The following is a 21,680-nucleotide window of genomic DNA, read 5'->3' on the forward strand; positions in this document are numbered from 1 at the left end:
GTTTATCGCGCTTTTTTATTCGCGATGGTTACGAGTCCAAATTCAATGAACAAACATTTCTATCACTTTGAAGTGATTTTCTATTCATCCATTGGGACTGGGAGGGTAAATTTTCATTTTTGAATGTCAACGGCCATATCACGTAGAACGCACCTGGTCTCGTCAGCTCCCAGAAGTTAAGTTACGTCGAGTCCCGTTAGTACTTGGAAGGGTGACCGCTTGGGAATACGGGATGTCGTTGGCGATGAAAAGTTTGTTTTCAATAACAAATTTCTTGAAATTTTTTTTTCAATCACGATGGTTACCAGTCCAAATTCGTAGATAAAACATTTCAATGCCTTAGAGATAGGTTAAATTCATCTATAAGAATGATTCTGGATCAATTCCATTGAGAGTTTTTCAAAGTTTATCGCGTTGTTTAATCGCGATGGTTACCAGTCCAAATTCGTAGATCAAAAATATCAATGGCATAGAGATAGGTTCAATTCATCTATAGGAATGATTCTGGATAAATTTCATTGCGAGTTTTTCAAAGTTTATCGCGCTTTTTTATTCGCGATGGTTACGAGTCCAAATTAAATGAACAAACATTTCTATCACTTTGAAGTGATTTTCTATTCATCCATTGGGACTGGGAGGGTAAATTTTCATTTTTGAATGTCAACGGCCATATCACGTAGAACGCACCTGGTCTCGTCAGCTCCCAGAAGTTAAGTTACGTCGAGTCCCGTTAGTACTTGGAAGGGTGACCGCTTGGGAATACGGGATGTCGTTGGCGATGAATAGTTTGTTTTCAATAACAAATTTCTTGAAATTTTTTTTTCAATCACGATGGTTACCAGTCCAAATTCGTAGATAAAACATTTCAATGCCTTAGAGATAGGTTAAATTCATCTATAAGAATGATTCTGGATCAATTCCATTGAGAGTTTTTCAAAGTTTATCGCGTTGTTTAATCGCGATGGTTACCAGTCCAAATTCGTAGATCAAAAATATCAATGGCATAGAGATAGGTTCAATTCATCTATTTGAATGATTCTGGATAAATTTCATTGCGAGTTTTTCAAAGTTTATCGCGCTTTTTTATTCGCGATGGTTACGAGTCCAAATTCAATGAACAAACATTTCTATCACTTTGAAGTGATTTTCTATTAATCCATTGGGACTGGGAGGGTAAATTTTTATATTTGAATGTCAACGGCCATATCACGTAGAACGCACCTGGTCTCGTCAGCTCCTAAAAGTTAAGTTACGTCGAGTCCCGTTAGTACTTGGAAGGGTGACCGCTTGGGAATACGGTATGTCGTTGGCGATGAATAGTTTGTTTTCAATAACAAATTTCTTGAAATTTTTTTTTCAATCACGATGGTTACCAGTCCAAATTCGTAGATCAAAAATATCAATGGCATAGAGATAGGTTCAATTCATCTATAGGAATGATTCTGGATAAATTTCATTGCGAGTTTTTCAAAGTTTATCGCGCTTTTTTATTCGCGATGGTTACGAGTCCAAATTCAATGAACAAACATTTCTATCACTTTGAAGTGATTTTCTATTAATCCATTGGGACTGGGAGGGTAAATTTTTATATTTGAATGTCAACGGCCATATCACGTAGAACGCACCTGGTCTCGTCAGCTCCTAAAAGTTAAGTTACGTCGAGTCCCGTTAGTACTTGGAAGGGTGACCGCTTGGGAATACGGTATGTCGTTGGCGATGAATAGTTTGTTTTCAATAACAAATTTCTTGAAATTTTTTTTTCAATCACGATGGTTACCAGTCCAAATTCGTAGATAAAACATTTCAATGCCTTAGAGATAGGTTCAATTCATCTATAAGAATGATTCTGGATCAATTCCATTGAGAGTTTTTCAAAGTTTATCGCGTTGTTTAATCGCGATGGTTACCAGTCCAAATTCGTAGATCAAAAATATCAATGGCATAGAGATAGGTTCAATTCATCTATAGGAATGATTCTGGATAAATTTCATTGCGAGTTTTTCAAAGTTTATCGCGCTTTTTTATTCGCGATGGTTACGAGTCCAAATTCAATGAACAAACATTTCTATCACTTTGAAGTGATTTTCTATTAATCCATTGGGACTGGGAGGGTAAATTTTTATATTTGAATGTCAACGGCCATATCACGTAGAACGCACCTGGTCTCGTCAGCTCCTAAAAGTTAAGTTACGTCGAGTCCCGTTAGTACTTGGAAGGGTGACCGCTTGGGAATACGGTATGTCGTTGGCGATGAATAGTTTGTTTTCAATAACAAATTTCTTGAAATTTTTTTTTCAATCACGATGGTTACCAGTCCAAATTCGTAGATAAAACATTTCAATGCCTTAGAGATAGGTTCAATTCATCTATAAGAATGATTCTGGATCAATTCCATTGAGAGTTTTTCAAAGTTTATCGCGTTGTTTAATCGCGATGGTTACCAGTCCAAATTCGTAGATCAAAAATATCAATGGCATAGAGATAGGTTCAATTCATCTATAGGAATGATTCTGGATAAATTTCATTGCGAGTTTTTCAAAGTTTATCGCGCTTTTTTATTCGCGATGGTTACGAGTCCAAATTCAATGAACAAACATTTCTATCACTTTGAAGTGATTTTCTATTAATCCATTGGGACTGGGAGGGTAAATTTTTATATTTGAATGTCAACGGCCATATCACGTAGAACGCACCTGGTCTCGTCAGCTCCTAAAAGTTAAGTTACGTCGAGTCCCGTTAGTACTTGGAAGGGTGACCGCTTGGGAATACGGTATGTCGTTGGCGATGAATAGTTTGTTTTCAATAACAAATTTCTTGAAATTTTTTTTTCAATCACGATGGTTACCAGTCCAAATTCGTAGATAAAACATTTCAATGCCTTAGAGATAGGTTCAATTCATCTATAAGAATGATTCTGGATCAATTCCATTGAGAGTTTTTCAAAGTTTATCGCGTTGTTTAATCGCGATGGTTACCAGTCCAAATTCGTAGATCAAAAATATCAATGGCATAGAGATAGGTTCAATTCATCTATAGGAATGATTCTGGATAAATTTCATTGCGAGTTTTTCAAAGTTTATCGCGCTTTTTTATTCGCGATGGTTACGAGTCCAAATTCAATGAACAAACATTTCTATCACTTTGAAGTGATTTTCTATTCATCCATTGGGACTGGGAGGGTAAATTTTCATTTTTGAATGTCAACGGCCATATCACGTATAACGCACCTGGTCTCGTCAGCTCCTAAAAGTTAAGTTACGTCGAGTCCCGTTAGTACTTGGAAGGGTGACCGCTTGGGAATACGGTATGTCGTTGGCGATGAATAGTTTGTTTTCAATAACAAATTTCTTGAAATTTTTTTTCAATCACGAGGGTTACCAGTCCAAATTCGTAGATAAAACATTTCAATGCCTTAGAGATAGGTTCAATTCATCTATAAGAATGATTCTGGATCAATTCCATTGAGAGTTTTTCAAAGTTTATCGCGTTTTTTAATCGCGATGGTTACCAGTCCAAATTCGTAGATCAAAAATATCAATGGCATAGAGATAGGTTCAATTCATCTATAGGAATGATTCTGGATAAATTTCATTGCGAGTTTTTCAAAGTTTATCGCGCTTTTTTATTCGCGATGGTTACGAGTCCAAATTCAATGAACAAACATTTCTATCACTTTGAAGTGATTTTCTATTCATCCATTGGGACTGGGAGGGTAAATTTTCATTTTTGAATGTCAACGGCCATATCACGTATAACGCACCTGGTCTCGTCAGCTCCTAAAAGTTAAGTTACGTCGAGTCCCGTTAGTACTTGGAAGGGTGACCGCTTGGGAATAGGGTATGTCGTTGGCGATGAATAGTTTGTTTTCAATAACAAATTTCTTGAAATTTTTTTTCAATCACGAGGGTTACCAGTCCAAATTCGTAGATAAAACATTTCAATGCCTTAGAGATAGGTTCAATTCATCTATAAGAATGATTCTGGATCAATTCCATTGAGAGTTTTTCAAAGTTTATCGCGTTTTTTAATCGCGATGGTTACCAGTCCAAATTCGTAGATCAAAAATATCAATGGCATAGAGATAGGTTCAATTCATCTATAGGAATGATTCTGGATAAATTTCATTGCGAGTTTTTCAAAGTTTATTGCGCTTTTTTATTCGCGATGGTTACGAGTCCAAATTAAATGAACAAACATTTCTATCACTTTGAAGTGATTTTCTATTCATCCATTGGGACTGGGAGGGTAAATTTTCATTTTTGAATGTCAACGGCCATATCACGTAGAACGCACCTGGTCTCGTCAGCTCCTAAAAGTTAAGTTACGTCGAGTCCCGTTAGTACTTGGAAGGGTGACCGCTTGGGAATACGGTATGTCGTTGGCGATGAATAGTTTGTTTTCAATAACAAATTTCTTGAAATTTTTTTTTCAATCACGATGGTTACCAGTCCAAATTCGTAGATAAAACATTTCAATGCCTTAGAGATAGGTTAAATTCATCTATAAGAATGATTCTGGATCAATTCCATTGAGAGTTTTTCAAAGTTTATCGCGTTGTTTAATCGCGATGGTTACCAGTCCAAATTCGTAGATCAAAAATATCAATGGCATAGAGATAGGTTCAATTCATCTATTTGAATGATTCTGGATAAATTTCATTGCGAGTTTTTCAAAGTTTATCGCGCTTTTTTATTCGCGATGGTTACGAGTCCAAATTCAATGAACAAACATTTCTATCACTTTGAAGTGATTTTCTATTCATCCATTGGGACTGGGAGGGTAAATTTTCATTTTTGAATGTCAACGGCCATATCACGTAGAACGCACCTGGTCTCGTCAGCTCCCAAAAGCTAAGTTACGTCGAGTCCCGTTAGTACTTGGAAGGGTGACCGCTTGGGAATACGGTATGTCGTTGGCGATGAATAGTTTGTTTTCAATAACAAATTTCTTGAAATTTTTTTTCAATCACGAGGGTTACCAGTCCAAATTCGTAGATAAAACATTTCAATGCCTTAGAGATAGGTTCAATTCATCTATAAGAATGATTCTGGATCAATTCCATTGAGAGTTTTTCAAAGTTTATCGCGTTTTTTAATCGCGATGGTTACCAGTCCAAATTCGTAGATCAAAAATATCAATGGCATAGAGATAGGTTCAATTCATCTATAGGAATGATTCTGGATAAATTTCATTGCGAGTTTTTCAAAGTTTATTGCGCTTTTTTATTCTCGATGGTTACGAGTCCAAATTAAATGAACAAACATTTCTATCACTTTGAAGTGATTTTCTATTCATCCATTGGGACTGGGAGGGTAAATTTTCATTTTTGAATGTCAACGGCCATATCACGTAGAACGCACCTGGTCTCGTCAGCTCCTAAAAGTTAAGTTACGTCGAGTCCCGTTAGTACTTGGAAGGGTGACCGCTTGGGAATACGGTATGTCGTTGGCGATGAATAGTTTGTTTTCAATAACAAATTTCTTGAAATTTTTTTTCAATCACGAGGGTTACCAGTCCAAATTCGTAGATAAAACATTTCAATGCCTTAGAGATAGGTTCAATTCATCTATAAGAATGATTCTGGATCAATTCCATTGAGAGTTTTTCAAAGTTTATCGCGTTTTTTAATCGCGATGGTTACCAGTCCAAATTCGTAGATCAAAAATATCAATGGCATAGAGATAGGTTCAATTCATCTATAGGAATGATTCTGGATAAATTTCATTGCGAGTTTTTCAAAGTTTATCGCGCTTTTTTATTCGCGATGGTTACGAGTCCAAATTCAATGAACAAACATTTCTATCACTTTGAAGTGATTTTCTATTCATCCATTGGGACTGGGAGGGTAAATTTTCATTTTTGAATGTCAACGGCCATATCACGTATAACGCACCTGGTCTCGTCAGCTCCTAAAAGTTAAGTTACGTCGAGTCCCGTTAGTACTTGGAAGGGTGACCGCTTGGGAATAGGGTATGTCGTTGGCGATGAATAGTTTGTTTTCAATAACAAATTTCTTGAAATTTTTTTTCAATCACGAGGGTTACCAGTCCAAATTCGTAGATAAAACATTTCAATGCCTTAGAGATAGGTTCAATTCATCTATAAGAATGATTCTGGATCAATTCCATTGAGAGTTTTTCAAAGTTTATCGCGTTTTTTAATCGCGATGGTTACCAGTCCAAATTCGTAGATCAAAAATATCAATGGCATAGAGATAGGTTCAATTCATCTATAGGAATGATTCTGGATAAATTTCATTGCGAGTTTTTCAAAGTTTATTGCGCTTTTTTATTCGCGATGGTTACGAGTCCAAATTAAATGAACAAACATTTCTATCACTTTGAAGTGATTTTCTATTCATCCATTGGGACTGGGAGGGTAAATTTTCATTTTTGAATGTCAACGGCCATATCACGTAGAACGCACCTGGTCTCGTCAGCTCCTAAAAGTTAAGTTACGTCGAGTCCCGTTAGTACTTGGAAGGGTGACCGCTTGGGAATACGGTATGTCGTTGGCGATGAATAGTTTGTTTTCAATAACAAATTTCTTGAAATTTTTTTTTCAATCACGATGGTTACCAGTCCAAATTCGTAGATAAAACATTTCAATGCCTTAGAGATAGGTTAAATTCATCTATAAGAATGATTCTGGATCAATTCCATTGAGAGTTTTTCAAAGTTTATCGCGTTGTTTAATCGCGATGGTTACCAGTCCAAATTCGTAGATCAAAAATATCAATGGCATAGAGATAGGTTCAATTCATCTATTTGAATGATTCTGGATAAATTTCATTGCGAGTTTTTCAAAGTTTATCGCGCTTTTTTATTCGCGATGGTTACGAGTCCAAATTCAATGAACAAACATTTCTATCACTTTGAAGTGATTTTCTATTCATCCATTGGGACTGGGAGGGTAAATTTTCATTTTTGAATGTCAACGGCCATATCACGTAGAACGCACCTGGTCTCGTCAGCTCCCAAAAGCTAAGTTACGTCGAGTCCCGTTAGTACTTGGAAGGGTGACCGCTTGGGAATACGGTATGTCGTTGGCGATGAATAGTTTGTTTTCAATAACAAATTTCTTGAAATTTTTTTTCAATCACGAGGGTTACCAGTCCAAATTCGTAGATAAAACATTTCAATGCCTTAGAGATAGGTTCAATTCATCTATAAGAATGATTCTGGATCAATTCCATTGAGAGTTTTTCAAAGTTTATCGCGTTTTTTAATCGCGATGGTTACCAGTCCAAATTCGTAGATCAAAAATATCAATGGCATAGAGATAGGTTCAATTCATCTATAGGAATGATTCTGGATAAATTTCATTGCGAGTTTTTCAAAGTTTATTGCGCTTTTTTATTCTCGATGGTTACGAGTCCAAATTAAATGAACAAACATTTCTATCACTTTGAAGTGATTTTCTATTCATCCATTGGGACTGGGAGGGTAAATTTTCATTTTTGAATGTCAACGGCCATATCACGTAGAACGCACCTGGTCTCGTCAGCTCCTAAAAGTTAAGTTACGTCGAGTCCCGTTAGTACTTGGAAGGGTGACCGCTTGGGAATACGGTATGTCGTTGGCGATGAATAGTTTGTTTTCAATAACAAATTTCTTGAAATTTTTTTTTCAATCACGATGGTTACCAGTCCAAATTCGTAGATAAAACATTTCAATGCCTTAGAGATAGGTTAAATTCATCTATAAGAATGATTCTGGATCAATTCCATTGAGAGTTTTTCAAAGTTTATCGCGTTGTTTAATCGCGATGGTTACCAGTCCAAATTCGTAGATCAAAAATATCAATGGCATAGAGATAGGTTCAATTCATCTATTTGAATGATTCTGGATAAATTTCATTGCGAGTTTTTCAAAGTTTATCGCGCTTTTTTATTCGCGATGGTTACGAGTCCAAATTCAATGAACAAACATTTCTATCACTTTGAAGTGATTTTCTATTCATCCATTGGGACTGGGAGGGTAAATTTTCATTTTTGAATGTCAACGGCCATATCACGTAGAACGCACCTGGTCTCGTCAGCTCCCAAAAGTTAAGTTACGTCGAGTCCCGTTAGTACTTGGAAGGGTGACCGCTTGGGAATACGGTATGTCGTTGGCGATGAATAGTTTGTTTTCAATAACAAATTTCTTGAAATTTTTTTTCAATCACGAGGGTTACCAGTCCAAATTCGTAGATAAAACATTTCAATGCCTTAGAGATAGGTTCAATTCATCTATAAGAATGATTCTGGATCAATTCCATTGAGAGTTTTTCAAAGTTTATCGCGTTTTTTAATCGCGATGGTTACCAGTCCAAATTCGTTGTTCAAAAATATCAATGGCATAGAGATAGGTTCAATTCATCTATTTGAATGATTCTGGATAAATTTCATTGCGAGTTTTTCAAAGTTTATCGCGCTTTTTTATTCGCGATGGTTACGAGTCCAAATTCAATGAACAAACATTTCTATCACTTTGAAGTGATTTTCTATTCATCCATTGGGACTGGGAGGGTAAATTTTCATTTTTGAATGTCAACGGCCATATCACGTAGAACGCACCTGGTCTCGTCAGCTCCTAAAAGTTAAGTTACGGCGAGTCCCGTTAGTACTTGGAAGGGTGACCGCTTGGGAATACGGTATGTCGTTGGCGATGAATAGTTTGTTTTCAATAACAAATTTCTTGAAATTTTTTTTCAATCACGAGGGTTACCAGTCCAAATTCATAGATAAAACATTTCAATGCCTTAGAGATAGGTTCAATTCATCTATAAGAATGATTCTGGATCAATTCCATTGAGAGTTTTTCAAAGTTTATCGCGTTTTTTAATCGCGATGGTTACCAGTCCAAATTCGTAGATCAAAAATATCAATGGCATAGAGATAGGTTCAATTCATCTATAGGAATGATTCTGGATAAATTTCATTGCGAGTTTTTCAAAGTTTATTGCGCTTTTTTATTCGCGATGGTTACGAGTCCAAATTAAATGAACAAACATTTCTATCACTTTGAAGTGATTTTCTATTCATCCATTGGGACTGGGAGGGTAAATTTTCATTTTTGAATGTCAACGGCCATATCACGTAGAACGCACCTGGTCTCGTCAGCTCCTAAAAGTTAAGTTACGTCGAGTCCCGTTAGTACTTGGAAGGGTGACCGCTTGGGAATACGGTATGTCGTTGGCGATGAATAGTTTGTTTTCAATAACAAATTTCTTGAAATTTTTTTTTCAATCACGATGGTTACCAGTCCAAATTCGTAGATAAAACATTTCAATGCCTTAGAGATAGGTTAAATTCATCTATAAGAATGATTCTGGATCAATTCCATTGAGAGTTTTTCAAAGTTTATCGCGTTGTTTAATCGCGATGGTTACCAGTCCAAATTCGTAGATCAAAAATATCAATGGCATAGAGATAGGTTCAATTCATCTATTTGAATGATTCTGGATAAATTTCATTGCGAGTTTTTCAAAGTTTATCGCGCTTTTTTATTCGCGATGGTTACGAGTCCAAATTCAATGAACAAACATTTCTATCACTTTGAAGTGATTTTCTATTCATCCATTGGGACTGGGAGGGTAAATTTTCATTTTTGAATGTCAACGGCCATATCACGTAGAACGCACCTGGTCTCGTCAGCTCCCAAAAGTTAAGTTACGTCGAGTCCCGTTAGTACTTGGAAGGGTGACCGCTTGGGAATACGGTATGTCGTTGGCGATGAATAGTTTGTTTTCAATAACAAATTTCTTGAAATTTTTTTTCAATCACGAGGGTTACCAGTCCAAATTCGTAGATAAAACATTTCAATGCCTTAGAGATAGGTTAAATTCATCTATAAGAATGATTCTGGATCAATTCCATTGAGAGTTTTTCAAAGTTTATCGCGTTTTTTAATCGCGATGGTTACCAGTCCAAATTCGTAGTTCAAAAATATCAATGGCATAGAGATAGGTTCAATTCATCTATTTGAATGATTCTGGATAAATTTCATTGCGAGTTTTTCAAAGTTTATCGCGCTTTTTTATTCGCGATGGTTACGAGTCCAAATTCAATGAACAAACATTTCTATCACTTTGAAGTGATTTTCTATTCATCCATTGGGACTGGGAGGGTAAATTTTCATTTTTGAATGTCAACGGCCATATCACGTAGAACGCACCTGGTCTCGTCAGCTCCTAAAAGTTAAGTTACGGCGAGTCCCGTTAGTACTTGGAAGGGTGACCGCTTGGGAATACGGTATGTCGTTGGCGATGAATAGTTTGTTTTCAATAACAAATTTCTTGAAATTTTTTTTCAATCACGAGGGTTACCAGTCCAAATTCGTAGATAAAACATTTCAATGCCTTAGAGATAGGTTCAATTCATCTATAAGAATGATTCTGGATCAATTCCATTGAGAGTTTTTCAAAGTTTATCGCGTTTTTTAATCGCGATGGTTACCAGTCCAAATTCGTAGATCAAAAATATCAATGGCATAGAGATAGGTTCAATTCATCTATAGGAATGATTCTGGATAAATTTCATTGCGAGTTTTTCAAAGTTTATCGCGCTTTTTTATTCGCGATGGTTACGAGTCCAAATTAAATGAACAAACATTTCTATCACTTTGAAGTGATTTTCTATTCATCCATTGGGACTGGGAGGGTAAATTTTCATTTTTGAATGTCAACGGCCATATCACGTAGAACGCACCTGGTCTCGTCAGCTCCCAGAAGTTAAGTTACGTCGAGTCCCGTTAGTACTTGGAAGGGTGACCGCTTGGGAATACGGGATGTCGTTGGCGATGAATAGTTTGTTTTCAATAACAAATTTCTTGAAATTTTTTTTTCAATCACGATGGTTACCAGTCCAAATTCGTAGATAAAACATTTCAATGCCTTAGAGATAGGTTAAATTCATCTATAAGAATGATTCTGGATCAATTCCATTGAGAGTTTTTCAAAGTTTATCGCGTTGTTTAATCGCGATGGTTACCAGTCCAAATTCGTAGATCAAAAATATCAATGGCATAGAGATAGGTTCAATTCATCTATTTGAATGATTCTGGATAAATTTCATTGCGAGTTTTTCAAAGTTTATCGCGCTTTTTTATTCGCGATGGTTACGAGTCCAAATTCAATGAACAAACATTTCTATCACTTTGAAGTGATTTTCTATTAATCCATTGGGACTGGGAGGGTAAATTTTCATTTTTGAATGTCAACGGCCATATCACGTAGAACGCACCTGGTCTCGTCAGCTCCCAGAAGTTAAGTTACGTCGAGTCCCGTTAGTACTTGGAAGGGTGACCGCTTGGGAATACGGGATGTTGTTGGCGATGAATAGTTTGTTTTCAATAACAAATTTCTTGAAATTTTTTTTTCAATCACGATGGTTACCAGTCCAAATTCGTAGATAAAACATTTCAATGCCTTAGAGATAGGTTAAATTCATCTATAAGAATGATTCTGGATCAATTCCATTGAGATTTTTTCAAAGTTTATCGCGTTGTTTAATCGCGATGGTTACCAGTCCAAATTCGTAGATCAAAAATATCAATGGCATAGAGATAGGTTCAATTCATCTATTTGAATGATTCTGGATAAATTTCATTGCGAGTTTTTCAAAGTTTATCGCGCTTTTTTATTCGCGATGGTTACGAGTCCAAATTCAATGAACAAACATTTCTATCACTTTGAAGTGATTTTCTATTAATCCATTGGGACTGGGAGGGTAAATTTTCATTTTTGAATGTCAACGGCCATATCACGTAGAACGCACCTGGTCTCGTCAGCTCCTAAAAGTTAAGTTACGTCGAGTCCCGTTAGTACTTGGAAGGGTGACCGCTTGGGAATACGGTATGTCGTTGGCGATGAATAGTTTGTTTTCAATAACAAATTTCTTGAAATTTTTTTTCAATCACGAGGGTTACCAGTCCAAATTCGTAGATAAAACATTTCAATGCCTTAGAGATAGGTTCAATTCATCTATAAGAATGATTCTGGATCAATTCCATTGAGAGTTTTTCAAAGTTTATCGCGTTTTTTAATCGCGATGGTTACCAGTCCAAATTCGTAGATCAAAAATATCAATGGCATAGAGATAGGTTCAATTCATCTATAGGAATGATTCTGGATAAATTTCATTGCGAGTTTTTCAAAGTTTATCGCGCTTTTTTATTCGCGATGGTTACGAGTCCAAATTAAATGAACAAACATTTCTATCACTTTGAAGTGATTTTCTATTCATCCATTGGGACTGGGAGGGTAAATTTTCATTTTTGAATGTCAACGGCCATATCACGTAGAACGCACCTGGTCTCGTCAGCTCCCAGAAGTTAAGTTACGTCGAGTCCCGTTAGTACTTGGAAGGGTGACCGCTTGGGAATACGGGATGTCGTTGGCGATGAATAGTTTGTTTTCAATAACAAATTTCTTGAAATTTTTTTTTCAATCACGATGGTTACCAGTCCAAATTCGTAGATAAAACATTTCAATGCCTTAGAGATAGGTTAAATTCATCTAGAGAATGATTCTGGATCAATTCCATTGAGAGTTTTTCAAAGTTTATCGCGTTGTTTAATCGCGATGGTTACCAGTCCAAATTCGTAGATCAAAAATATCAATGGCATAGAGATAGGTTCAATTCATCTATTTGAATGATTCTGGATAAATTTCATTGCGAGTTTTTCAAAGTTTATCGCGCTTTTTTATTCGCGATGGTTACGAGTCCAAATTCAATGAACAAACATTTCTATCACTTTGAAGTGATTTTCTATTAATCCATTGGGACTGGGAGGGTAAATTTTCATTTTTGAATGTCAACGGCCATATCACGTAGAACGCACCTGGTCTCGTCAGCTCCTAAAAGTTAAGTTACGTCGAGTCCCGTTAGTACTTGGAAGGGTGACCGCTTGGGAATACGGTATGTCGTTGGCGATGAATAGTTTGTTTTCAATAACAAATTTCTTGAAATTTTTTTTTCAATCACGATGGTTACCAGTCCAAATTCGTAGATAAAACATTTCAATGCCTTAGAGATAGGTTAAATTCATCTATAAGAATGATTCTGGATCAATTCCATTGAGAGTTTTTCAAAGTTTATCGCGTTGTTTAATCGCGATGGTTACCAGTCCAAATTCGTAGATCAAAAATATCAATGGCATAGAGATAGGTTCAATTCATCTATTTGAATGATTCTGGATAAATTTCATTGCGAGTTTTTCAAAGTTTATCGCGCTTTTTTATTCGCGATGGTTACGAGTCCAAATTCAATGAACAAACATTTCTATCACTTTGAAGTGATTTTCTATTCATCCATTGGGACTGGGAGGGTAAATTTTCATTTTTGAATGTCAACGGCCATATCACGTAGAACGCACCTGGTCTCGTCAGCTCCCAGAAGTTAAGTTACGTCGAGTCCCGTTAGTACTTGGAAGGGTGACCGCTTGGGAATACGGGATGTCGTTGGCGATGAATAGTTTGTTTTCAATAACAAATTTCTTGAAATTTTTTTTTCAATCACGATGGTTACCAGTCCAAATTCGTAGATAAAACATTTCAATGCCTTAGAGATAGGTTAAATTCATCTATAAGAATGATTCTGGATCAATTCCATTGAGAGTTTTTCAAAGTTTATCGCGTTGTTTAATCGCGATGGTTACCAGTCCAAATTCGTAGATCAAAAATATCAATGGCATAGAGATAGGTTCAATTCATCTATTTGAATGATTCTGGATAAATTTCATTGCGAGTTTTTCAAAGTTTATCGCGCTTTTTTATTCGCGATGGTTACGAGTCCAAATTCAATGAACAAACATTTCTATCACTTTGAAGTGATTTTCTATTAATCCATTGGGACTGGGAGGGTAAATTTTCATTTTTGAATGTCAACGGCCATATCACGTAGAACGCACCTGGTCTCGTCAGCTCCTAAAAGTTAAGTTACGTCGAGTCCCGTTAGTACTTGGAAGGGTGACCGCTTGGGAATACGGTATGTCGTTGGCGATGAATAGTTTGTTTTCAATAACAAATTTCTTGAAATTTTTTTTTCAATCACGATGGTTACCAGTCCAAATTCGTAGATAAAACATTTCAATGCCTTAGAGATAGGTTAAATTCATCTATAAGAATGATTCTGGATCAATTCCATTGAGAGTTTTTCAAAGTTTATCGCGTTGTTTAATCGCGATGGTTACCAGTCCAAATTCGTAGATCAAAAATATCAATGGCATAGAGATAGGTTCAATTCATCTATTTGAATGATTCTGGATAAATTTCATTGCGAGTTTTTCAAAGTTTATCGCGCTTTTTTATTCGCGATGGTTACGAGTCCAAATTCAATGAACAAACATTTCTATCACTTTGAAGTGATTTTCTATTCATCCATTGGGACTGGGAGGGTAAATTTTCATTTTTGAATGTCAACGGCCATATCACGTAGAACGCACCTGGTCTCGTCAGCTCCTAAAAGTTAAGTTACGGCGAGTCCCGTTAGTACTTGGAAGGGTGACCGCTTGGGAATACGGTATGTCGTTGGCGATGAATAGTTTGTTTTCAATAACAAATTTCTTGAAATTTTTTTTCAATCACGAGGGTTACCAGTCCAAATTCGTAGATAAAACATTTCAATGCCTTAGAGATAGGTTCAATTCATCTATAAGAATGATTCTGGATCAATTCCATTGAGAGTTTTTCAAAGTTTATCGCGTTTTTTAATCGCGATGGTTACCAGTCCAAATTCGTAGATCAAAAATATCAATGGCATAGAGATAGGTTCAATTCATCTATAGGAATGATTCTGGATAAATTTCATTGCGAGTTTTTCAAAGTTTATCGCGCTTTTTTATTCGCGATGGTTACGAGTCCAAATTAAATGAACAAACATTTCTATCACTTTGAAGTGATTTTCTATTCATCCATTGGGACTGGGAGGGTAAATTTTCATTTTTGAATGTCAACGGCCATATCACGTAGAACGCACCTGGTCTCGTCAGCTCCCAGAAGTTAAGTTACGTCGAGTCCCGTTAGTACTTGGAAGGGTGACCGCTTGGGAATACGGGATGTCGTTGGCGATGAATAGTTTGTTTTCAATAACAAATTTCTTGAAATTTTTTTTTCAATCACGATGGTTACCAGTCCAAATTCGTAGATAAAACATTTCAATGCCTTAGAGATAGGTTAAATTCATCTATAAGAATGATTCTGGATCAATTCCATTGAGATTTTTTCAAAGTTTATCGCGTTGTTTAATCGCGATGGTTACCAGTCCAAATTCGTAGATCAAAAATATCAATGGCATAGAGATAGGTTCAATTCATCTATTTGAATGATTCTGGATAAATTTCATTGCGAGTTTTTCAAAGTTTATCGCGCTTTTTTATTCGCGATGGTTACGAGTCCAAATTCAATGAACAAACATTTCTATCACTTTGAAGTGATTTTCTATTAATCCATTGGGACTGGGAGGGTAAATTTTCATTTTTGAATGTCAACGGCCATATCACGTAGAACGCACCTGGTCTCGTCAGCTCCTAAAAGTTAAGTTACGTCGAGTCCCGTTAGTACTTGGAAGGGTGACCGCTTGGGAATACGGTATGTCGTTGGCGATGAATAGTTTGTTTTCAATAACAAATTTCTTGAAATTTTTTTTCAATCACGAGGGTTACCAGTCCAAATTCGTAGATAAAACATTTCAATGCCTTAGAGATAGGTTCAATTCATCTATAAGAATGATTCTGGATCAATTCCATTGAGAGTTTTTCAAAGTTTATCGCGTTTTTTAATCGCGATGGTTACCAGTCCAAATTCGTAGATCAAAAATATCAATGGCATAGAGATAGGTTCAATTCATCTATAGGAATGATTCTGGATAAATTTCATTGCGAGTTTTTCAAAGTTTATCGCGCTTTTTTATTCGCGATGGTTACGAGTCCAAATTAAATGAACAAACATTTCTATCACTTTGAAGTGATTTTCTATTCATCCATTGGGACTGGGAGGGTAAATTTTCATTTTTGAATGTCAACGGCCATATCACGTAGAACGCACCTGGTCTCGTCAGCTCCCAGAAGTTAAGTTACGTCGAGTCCCGTTAGTACTTGGAAGGGTGACCGCTTGGGAATACGGGATGTCGTTGGCGATGAATAGTTTGTTTTCAATAACAAATTTCTTGAAATTTTTTTTTCAATCACGATGGTTACCAGTCCAAATTCGTAGATAAAACATTTCAATGCCTTAGAGATAGGTTAAATTCATCTATAAGAATGATTCTGGATCTATTCCATTGAGAGTTTTTCAAAGTTTATCGCGTTGTTTAATCGCGATGGTTACCAGTCCAAATTCGTAGATCAAAAATATCAATGGCATAGAGATAGGTTCAATTCATCTATTTGAATGATTCTGGATAAATTTCATTGCGAGTTTTTCAAAGTTTATCGCGCTTTTTTATTCGCGATGGTTACGAGTCCAAATTCAATGAACAAACATTTCTATCACTTTGAAGTGATTTTCTATTAATCCATTGGGACTGGGAGGGTAAATTTTCATTTTTGAATGTCAACGGCCATATCACGTAGAACGCACCTGGTCTCGTCAGCTCCTAAAAGTTAAGTTACGTCGAGTCCCGTTAGTACTTGGAAGGGTGACCGCTTGGGAATACGGTATGTCGTTGGCGATGAATAGTTTGTTTTCAATAACAAATTTCTTGAAATTTTTTTTTCAATCACGATGGTTACCAGTCCAAATTCGTAGATAAAACATTTCAATGCCTTAGAGATAGGTTAAATTCATCTATAAGAATGATTCTGGATCAATTCCATTGAGAGTTTTTCAAAGTTTATCGCGTTGTTTAATCGCGATGGTTACCAGTCCAAATTCGTAGTTCAAAAATATCAATGGCATAGAGATAGGTTCAATTCATCTATTTGAATGATTCTGGATAAATTTCATTGCGAGTTTTTCAAAGTTTATCGCGCTTTTTTATTCGCGATGGTTACGAGTCCAAATTCAATGAACAAACATTTCTATCACTTTGAAGTGATTTTCTATTCATCCATTGGGACTGGGAGGGTAAATTTTCATTTTTGAATGTCAACGGCCATATCACGTAGAACGCACCTGGTCTCGTCAGCTCCTAAAAGTTAAGTTACGGCGAGTCCCGTTAGTACTTGGAAGGGTGACCGCTTGGGAATACGGTATGTCGTTGGCGATGAATAGTTTGTTTTCAATAACAAATTTCTTGAAATTTTTTTTCAATCACGAGGGTTACCAGTCCAAATTCGTAGATAAAACATTTCAATGCCTTAGAGATAGGTTCAATTCATCTATAAGAATGATTCTGGATCAATTCCATTGAGAGTTTTTCAAAGTTTATCGCGTTTTTTAATCGCGATGGTTACCAGTCCAAATTCGTAGATCAAAAATATCAATGGCATAGAGATAGGTTCAATTCATCTATAGGAATGATTCTGGATAAATTTCATTGCGAGTTTTTCAAAGTTTATCGCGCTTTTTTATTCGCGATGGTTACGAGTCCAAATTAAATGAACAAACATTTCTATCACTTTGAAGTGATTTTCTATTCATCCATTGGGACTGGGAGGGTAAATTTTCATTTTTGAATGTCAACGGCCATATCACGTAGAACGCACCTGGTCTCGTCAGCTCCCAGAAGTTAAGTTACGTCGAGTCCCGTTAGTACTTGGAAGGGTGACCGCTTGGGAATACGGGATGTCGTTGGCGATGAATAGTTTGTTTTCAATAACAAATTTCTTGAAATTTTTTTTTCAATCACGATGGTTACCAGTCCAAATTCGTAGATAAAACATTTCAATGCCTTAGAGATAGGTTAAATTCATCTATAAGAATGATTCTGGATCTATTCCATTGAGAGTTTTTCAAAGTTTATCGCGTTGTTTAATCGCGATGGTTACCAGTCCAAATTCGTAGATCAAAAATATCAATGGCATAGAGATAGGTTCAATTCATCTATTTGAATGATTCTGGATAAATTTCATTGCGAGTTTTTCAAAGTTTATCGCGCTTTTTTATTCGCGATGGTTACGAGTCCAAATTCAATGAACAAACATTTCTATCACTTTGAAGTGATTTTCTATTAATCCATTGGGACTGGGAGGGTAAATTTTCATTTTTGAATGTCAACGGCCATATCACGTAGAACGCACCTGGTCTCGTCAGCTCCTAAAAGTTAAGTTACGTCGAGTCCCGTTAGTACTTGGAAGGGTGACCGCTTGGGAATACGGTATGTCGTTGGCGATGAATAGTTTGTTTTCAATAACAAATTTCTTGAAATTTTTTTTTCAATCACGATGGTTACCAGTCCAAATTCGTAGATAAAACATTTCAATGCCTTAGAGATAGGTTAAATTCATCTATAAGAATGATTCTGGATCAATTCCATTGAGAGTTTTTCAAAGTTTATCGCGTTGTTTAATCGCGATGGTTACCAGTCCAAATTCGTAGTTCAAAAATATCAATGGCATAGAGATAGGTTCAATTCATCTATTTGAATGATTCTGGATAAATTTCATTGCGAGTTTTTCAAAGTTTATCGCGCTTTTTTATTCGCGATGGTTACGAGTCCAAATTCAATGAACAAACATTTCTATCACTTTGAAGTGATTTTCTATTCATCCATTGGGACTGGGAGGGTAAATTTTCATTTTTGAATGTCAACGGCCATATCACGTAGAACGCACCTGGTCTCGTCAGCTCCTAAAAGTTAAGTTACGGCGAGTCCCGTTAGTACTTGGAAGGGTGACCGCTTGGGAATACGGTATGTCGTTGGCGATGAATAGTTTGTTTTCAATAACAAATTTCTTGAAATTTTTTTTCAATCACGAGGGTTACCAGTCCAAATTCGTAGATAAAACATTTCAATGCCTTAGAGATAGGTTCAATTCATCTATAAGAATGATTCTGGATCAATTCCATTGAGAGTTTTTCAAAGTTTATCGCGTTTTTTAATCGCGATGGTTACCAGTCCAAATTCGTAGATCAAAAATATCAATGGCATAGAGATAGGTTCAATTCATCTATAGGAATGATTCTGGATAAATTTCATTGCGAGTTTTTCAAAGTTTATCGCGCTTTTTTATTCGCGATGGTTACGAGTCCAAATTAAATGAACAAACATTTCTATCACTTTGAAGTGATTTTCTATTCATCCATTGGGACTGGGAGGGTAAATTTTCATTTTTGAATGTCAACGGCCATATCACGTAGAACGCACCTGGTCTCGTCAGCTCCCAGAAGTTAAGTTACGTCGAGTCCCGTTAGTACTTGGAAGGGTGACCGCTTGGGAATACGGGATGTCGTTGGCGATGAATAGTTTGTTTTCAATAACAAATTTCTTGAAATTTTTTTTTCAATCACGATGGTTACCAGTCCAAATTCGTAGATAAAACATTTCAATGCCTTAGAGATAGGTTAAATTCATCTATAAGAATGATTCTGGATCTATTCCATTGAGAGTTTTTCAAAGTTTATCGCGTTGTTTAATCGCGATGGTTACCAGTCCAAATTCGTAGATCAAAAATATCAATGGCATAGAGATAGGTTCAATTCATCTATAGGAATGATTCTGGATAAATTTCATTGCGAGTTTTTCAAAGTTTATCGCGCTTTTTTATTCGCGATGGTTACGAGTCCAAATTCAATGAACAAACATTTCTATCACTTTGAAGTGATTTTCTATTCATCCATTGGGACTGGGAGGGTAAATTTTCATTTTTGAATGTCAACGGCCATATCAGGTAGAACGCACCTGGTCTCGTCAGCTCCCAGAAGTTAAGTTACGTCGAGTCCCGTTAGTACTTGGAAGGGTGACCGCTTGGGAATACGGGATGTCGTTGGCGATGAATAGTTTGTTTTCAATAACAAATTTCTTGAAATTTTTTTTTCAATCACGATGGTTACCAGTCCAAATTCGTAGATAAAACATTTCAATGCCTTAGAGATAGGTTAAATTCATCTATAAGAATGATTCTGGATCTATTCCATTGAGAGTTTTTCAAAGTTTATCGCGTTGTTTAATCGCGATGGTTACCAGTCCAAATTCGTAGATCAAAAATATCAATGGCATAGAGATAGGTTCAATTCATCTATAGGAATGATTCTGGATAAATTTCATTGCGAGTTTTTCAAAGTTTATCGCGCTTTTTTATTCGCGATGGTTACGAGTCCAAATTCAATGAACAAACATTTCTATCACTTTGAAGTGATTTTCTATTCATCCATTGGGACTGGGAGGGTAAATTTTCATTTTTGAATGTCAACGGCCATATCACGTAGAACGCACCTGGTCTCGTCAGCTCCCAGAAGTTAAGTTACGTCGAGTCCCGTTAGTACTTGGAAGGGTGACCGCTTGGGAATACGGGATGTCGTTGGCGATGAATAGTTTGTTTTCAATAACAAATTTCTTGAAATTTTTTTTTCAATCACGATGGTTACCAGTCCAAATTCGTAGATAAAACATTTCAATGCCTTAGAGATAGGTTAAATTCATCTATAAGAATGATTCTGGATCAATTCCATTGAGAGTTTTTCAAAGTTTATCGCGTTGTTTAATCGCGATGGTTACCAGTCCAAATTCGTAGATCAAAAATATCAATGGCATAGAGATAGGTTCAATTCATCTATTTGAATGATTCTGGATAAATTTCATTGCGAGTTTTTCAAAGTTTATCGCGCTTTTTTATTCGCGATGGTTACGAGTCCAAATTCAATGAACAAACATTTCTATCACTTTGAAGTGATTTTCTATTAATCCATTGGGACTGGGAGGGTAAATTTTCATTTTTGAATGTCAACGGCCATATCACGTAGAACGCACCTGGTCTCGTCAGCTCCTAAAAGTTAAGTTACGTCGAGTCCCGTTAGTACTTGGAAGGGTGACCGCTTGGGAATACGGTATGTCGTTGGCGATGAATAGTTTGTTTTCAATAACAAATTTCTTGAAATTTTTTTTTCAATCACGATGGTTACCAGTCCAAATTCGTAGATAAAACATTTCAATGCCTTAGAGATAGGTTAAATTCATCTATAAGAATGATTCTGGATCAATTCCATTGAGAGTTTTTCAAAGTTTATCGCGTTGTTTAATCGCGATGGTTACCAGTCCAAATTCGTAGATCAAAAATATCAATGGCATAGAGATAGGTTCAATTCATCTATAGGAATGATTCTGGATAAATTTCATTGCGAGTTTTTCAAAGTTTATCGCGCTTTTTTATTCGCGATGGTTACGAGTCCAAATTCAATGAACAAACATTTCTATCACTTTGAAGTGATTTTCTATTCATCCATTGGGACTGGGAGGGTAAATTTTCATTTTTGAATGTCAACGGCCATATCACGTAGAACGCACCTGGTCTCGTCAGCTCCCAGAAGTTAAGTTACGTCGAGTCCCGTTAGTACTTGGAAGGGTGACCGCTTGGGAATACGGGATGTCGTTGGCGATGAATAGTTTGTTTTCAATAACAAATTTCTTGAAATTTTTTTTTCAATCACGATGGTTACCAGTCCAAATTCGTAGATAAAACATTTCAATGCCTTAGAGATAGGTTAAATTCATCTATAAGAATGATTCTGGATCAATTCCATTGAGAGTTTTTCAAAGTTTATCGCGTTGTTTAATCGCGATGGTTACCAGTCCAAATTCGTAGATCAAAAATATCAAT

The 21,680-nt window shown here is 36.2% G+C and overlaps 41 pseudogenes; all 41 read left to right on the forward strand.

Moving 5' to 3' along the window:
* Window positions 1–125: 125 nt before the first annotated feature.
* Window positions 126–244, forward strand: LOC124331732 (annotated as a pseudogene).
* Window positions 245–659: 415 nt separating this feature from the next.
* LOC124331744 lies at window positions 660–778 on the forward strand (annotated as a pseudogene).
* Window positions 779–1,193: 415 nt separating this feature from the next.
* On the forward strand, window positions 1,194–1,312 carry LOC124330243 (annotated as a pseudogene).
* A 285-nt stretch (window positions 1,313–1,597) lies between these two features.
* On the forward strand, window positions 1,598–1,716 carry LOC124330245 (annotated as a pseudogene).
* A 415-nt stretch (window positions 1,717–2,131) lies between these two features.
* LOC124330246 lies at window positions 2,132–2,250 on the forward strand (annotated as a pseudogene).
* Window positions 2,251–2,665: 415 nt separating this feature from the next.
* LOC124330247 lies at window positions 2,666–2,784 on the forward strand (annotated as a pseudogene).
* Window positions 2,785–3,199: 415 nt separating this feature from the next.
* On the forward strand, window positions 3,200–3,318 carry LOC124330318 (annotated as a pseudogene).
* Window positions 3,319–3,732: 414 nt separating this feature from the next.
* LOC124330469 lies at window positions 3,733–3,851 on the forward strand (annotated as a pseudogene).
* Window positions 3,852–4,265: 414 nt separating this feature from the next.
* LOC124330248 lies at window positions 4,266–4,384 on the forward strand (annotated as a pseudogene).
* Window positions 4,385–4,799: 415 nt separating this feature from the next.
* On the forward strand, window positions 4,800–4,918 carry LOC124330047 (annotated as a pseudogene).
* Window positions 4,919–5,332: 414 nt separating this feature from the next.
* LOC124330249 lies at window positions 5,333–5,451 on the forward strand (annotated as a pseudogene).
* Window positions 5,452–5,865: 414 nt separating this feature from the next.
* On the forward strand, window positions 5,866–5,984 carry LOC124330470 (annotated as a pseudogene).
* A 414-nt stretch (window positions 5,985–6,398) lies between these two features.
* LOC124330250 lies at window positions 6,399–6,517 on the forward strand (annotated as a pseudogene).
* Window positions 6,518–6,932: 415 nt separating this feature from the next.
* On the forward strand, window positions 6,933–7,051 carry LOC124330048 (annotated as a pseudogene).
* Window positions 7,052–7,465: 414 nt separating this feature from the next.
* Window positions 7,466–7,584, forward strand: LOC124330251 (annotated as a pseudogene).
* A 415-nt stretch (window positions 7,585–7,999) lies between these two features.
* Window positions 8,000–8,118, forward strand: LOC124329912 (annotated as a pseudogene).
* A 414-nt stretch (window positions 8,119–8,532) lies between these two features.
* LOC124330364 lies at window positions 8,533–8,651 on the forward strand (annotated as a pseudogene).
* Window positions 8,652–9,065: 414 nt separating this feature from the next.
* LOC124330252 lies at window positions 9,066–9,184 on the forward strand (annotated as a pseudogene).
* Window positions 9,185–9,599: 415 nt separating this feature from the next.
* On the forward strand, window positions 9,600–9,718 carry LOC124329913 (annotated as a pseudogene).
* A 414-nt stretch (window positions 9,719–10,132) lies between these two features.
* Window positions 10,133–10,251, forward strand: LOC124330365 (annotated as a pseudogene).
* A 414-nt stretch (window positions 10,252–10,665) lies between these two features.
* On the forward strand, window positions 10,666–10,784 carry LOC124331755 (annotated as a pseudogene).
* Window positions 10,785–11,199: 415 nt separating this feature from the next.
* Window positions 11,200–11,318, forward strand: LOC124333518 (annotated as a pseudogene).
* A 415-nt stretch (window positions 11,319–11,733) lies between these two features.
* LOC124330253 lies at window positions 11,734–11,852 on the forward strand (annotated as a pseudogene).
* Window positions 11,853–12,266: 414 nt separating this feature from the next.
* Window positions 12,267–12,385, forward strand: LOC124331766 (annotated as a pseudogene).
* A 414-nt stretch (window positions 12,386–12,799) lies between these two features.
* LOC124330254 lies at window positions 12,800–12,918 on the forward strand (annotated as a pseudogene).
* A 415-nt stretch (window positions 12,919–13,333) lies between these two features.
* LOC124331778 lies at window positions 13,334–13,452 on the forward strand (annotated as a pseudogene).
* A 415-nt stretch (window positions 13,453–13,867) lies between these two features.
* Window positions 13,868–13,986, forward strand: LOC124330258 (annotated as a pseudogene).
* Window positions 13,987–14,401: 415 nt separating this feature from the next.
* On the forward strand, window positions 14,402–14,520 carry LOC124330366 (annotated as a pseudogene).
* A 414-nt stretch (window positions 14,521–14,934) lies between these two features.
* Window positions 14,935–15,053, forward strand: LOC124331789 (annotated as a pseudogene).
* A 415-nt stretch (window positions 15,054–15,468) lies between these two features.
* LOC124330259 lies at window positions 15,469–15,587 on the forward strand (annotated as a pseudogene).
* A 414-nt stretch (window positions 15,588–16,001) lies between these two features.
* LOC124331800 lies at window positions 16,002–16,120 on the forward strand (annotated as a pseudogene).
* A 415-nt stretch (window positions 16,121–16,535) lies between these two features.
* On the forward strand, window positions 16,536–16,654 carry LOC124330260 (annotated as a pseudogene).
* A 415-nt stretch (window positions 16,655–17,069) lies between these two features.
* On the forward strand, window positions 17,070–17,188 carry LOC124330367 (annotated as a pseudogene).
* A 414-nt stretch (window positions 17,189–17,602) lies between these two features.
* LOC124331811 lies at window positions 17,603–17,721 on the forward strand (annotated as a pseudogene).
* Window positions 17,722–18,136: 415 nt separating this feature from the next.
* LOC124330261 lies at window positions 18,137–18,255 on the forward strand (annotated as a pseudogene).
* A 415-nt stretch (window positions 18,256–18,670) lies between these two features.
* LOC124330368 lies at window positions 18,671–18,789 on the forward strand (annotated as a pseudogene).
* Window positions 18,790–19,203: 414 nt separating this feature from the next.
* On the forward strand, window positions 19,204–19,322 carry LOC124331823 (annotated as a pseudogene).
* Window positions 19,323–19,737: 415 nt separating this feature from the next.
* On the forward strand, window positions 19,738–19,856 carry LOC124335279 (annotated as a pseudogene).
* A 415-nt stretch (window positions 19,857–20,271) lies between these two features.
* LOC124331835 lies at window positions 20,272–20,390 on the forward strand (annotated as a pseudogene).
* Window positions 20,391–20,805: 415 nt separating this feature from the next.
* LOC124330262 lies at window positions 20,806–20,924 on the forward strand (annotated as a pseudogene).
* Window positions 20,925–21,339: 415 nt separating this feature from the next.
* LOC124331846 lies at window positions 21,340–21,458 on the forward strand (annotated as a pseudogene).
* Window positions 21,459–21,680: the final 222 nt, after the last annotated feature.

Source organism: Daphnia pulicaria, chromosome 3 (assembly GCF_021234035.1).
Source record: "Daphnia pulicaria isolate SC F1-1A chromosome 3, SC_F0-13Bv2, whole genome shotgun sequence".
In the NCBI taxonomy this organism is placed as follows: domain Eukaryota; kingdom Metazoa; phylum Arthropoda; class Branchiopoda; order Diplostraca; family Daphniidae; genus Daphnia; species Daphnia pulicaria.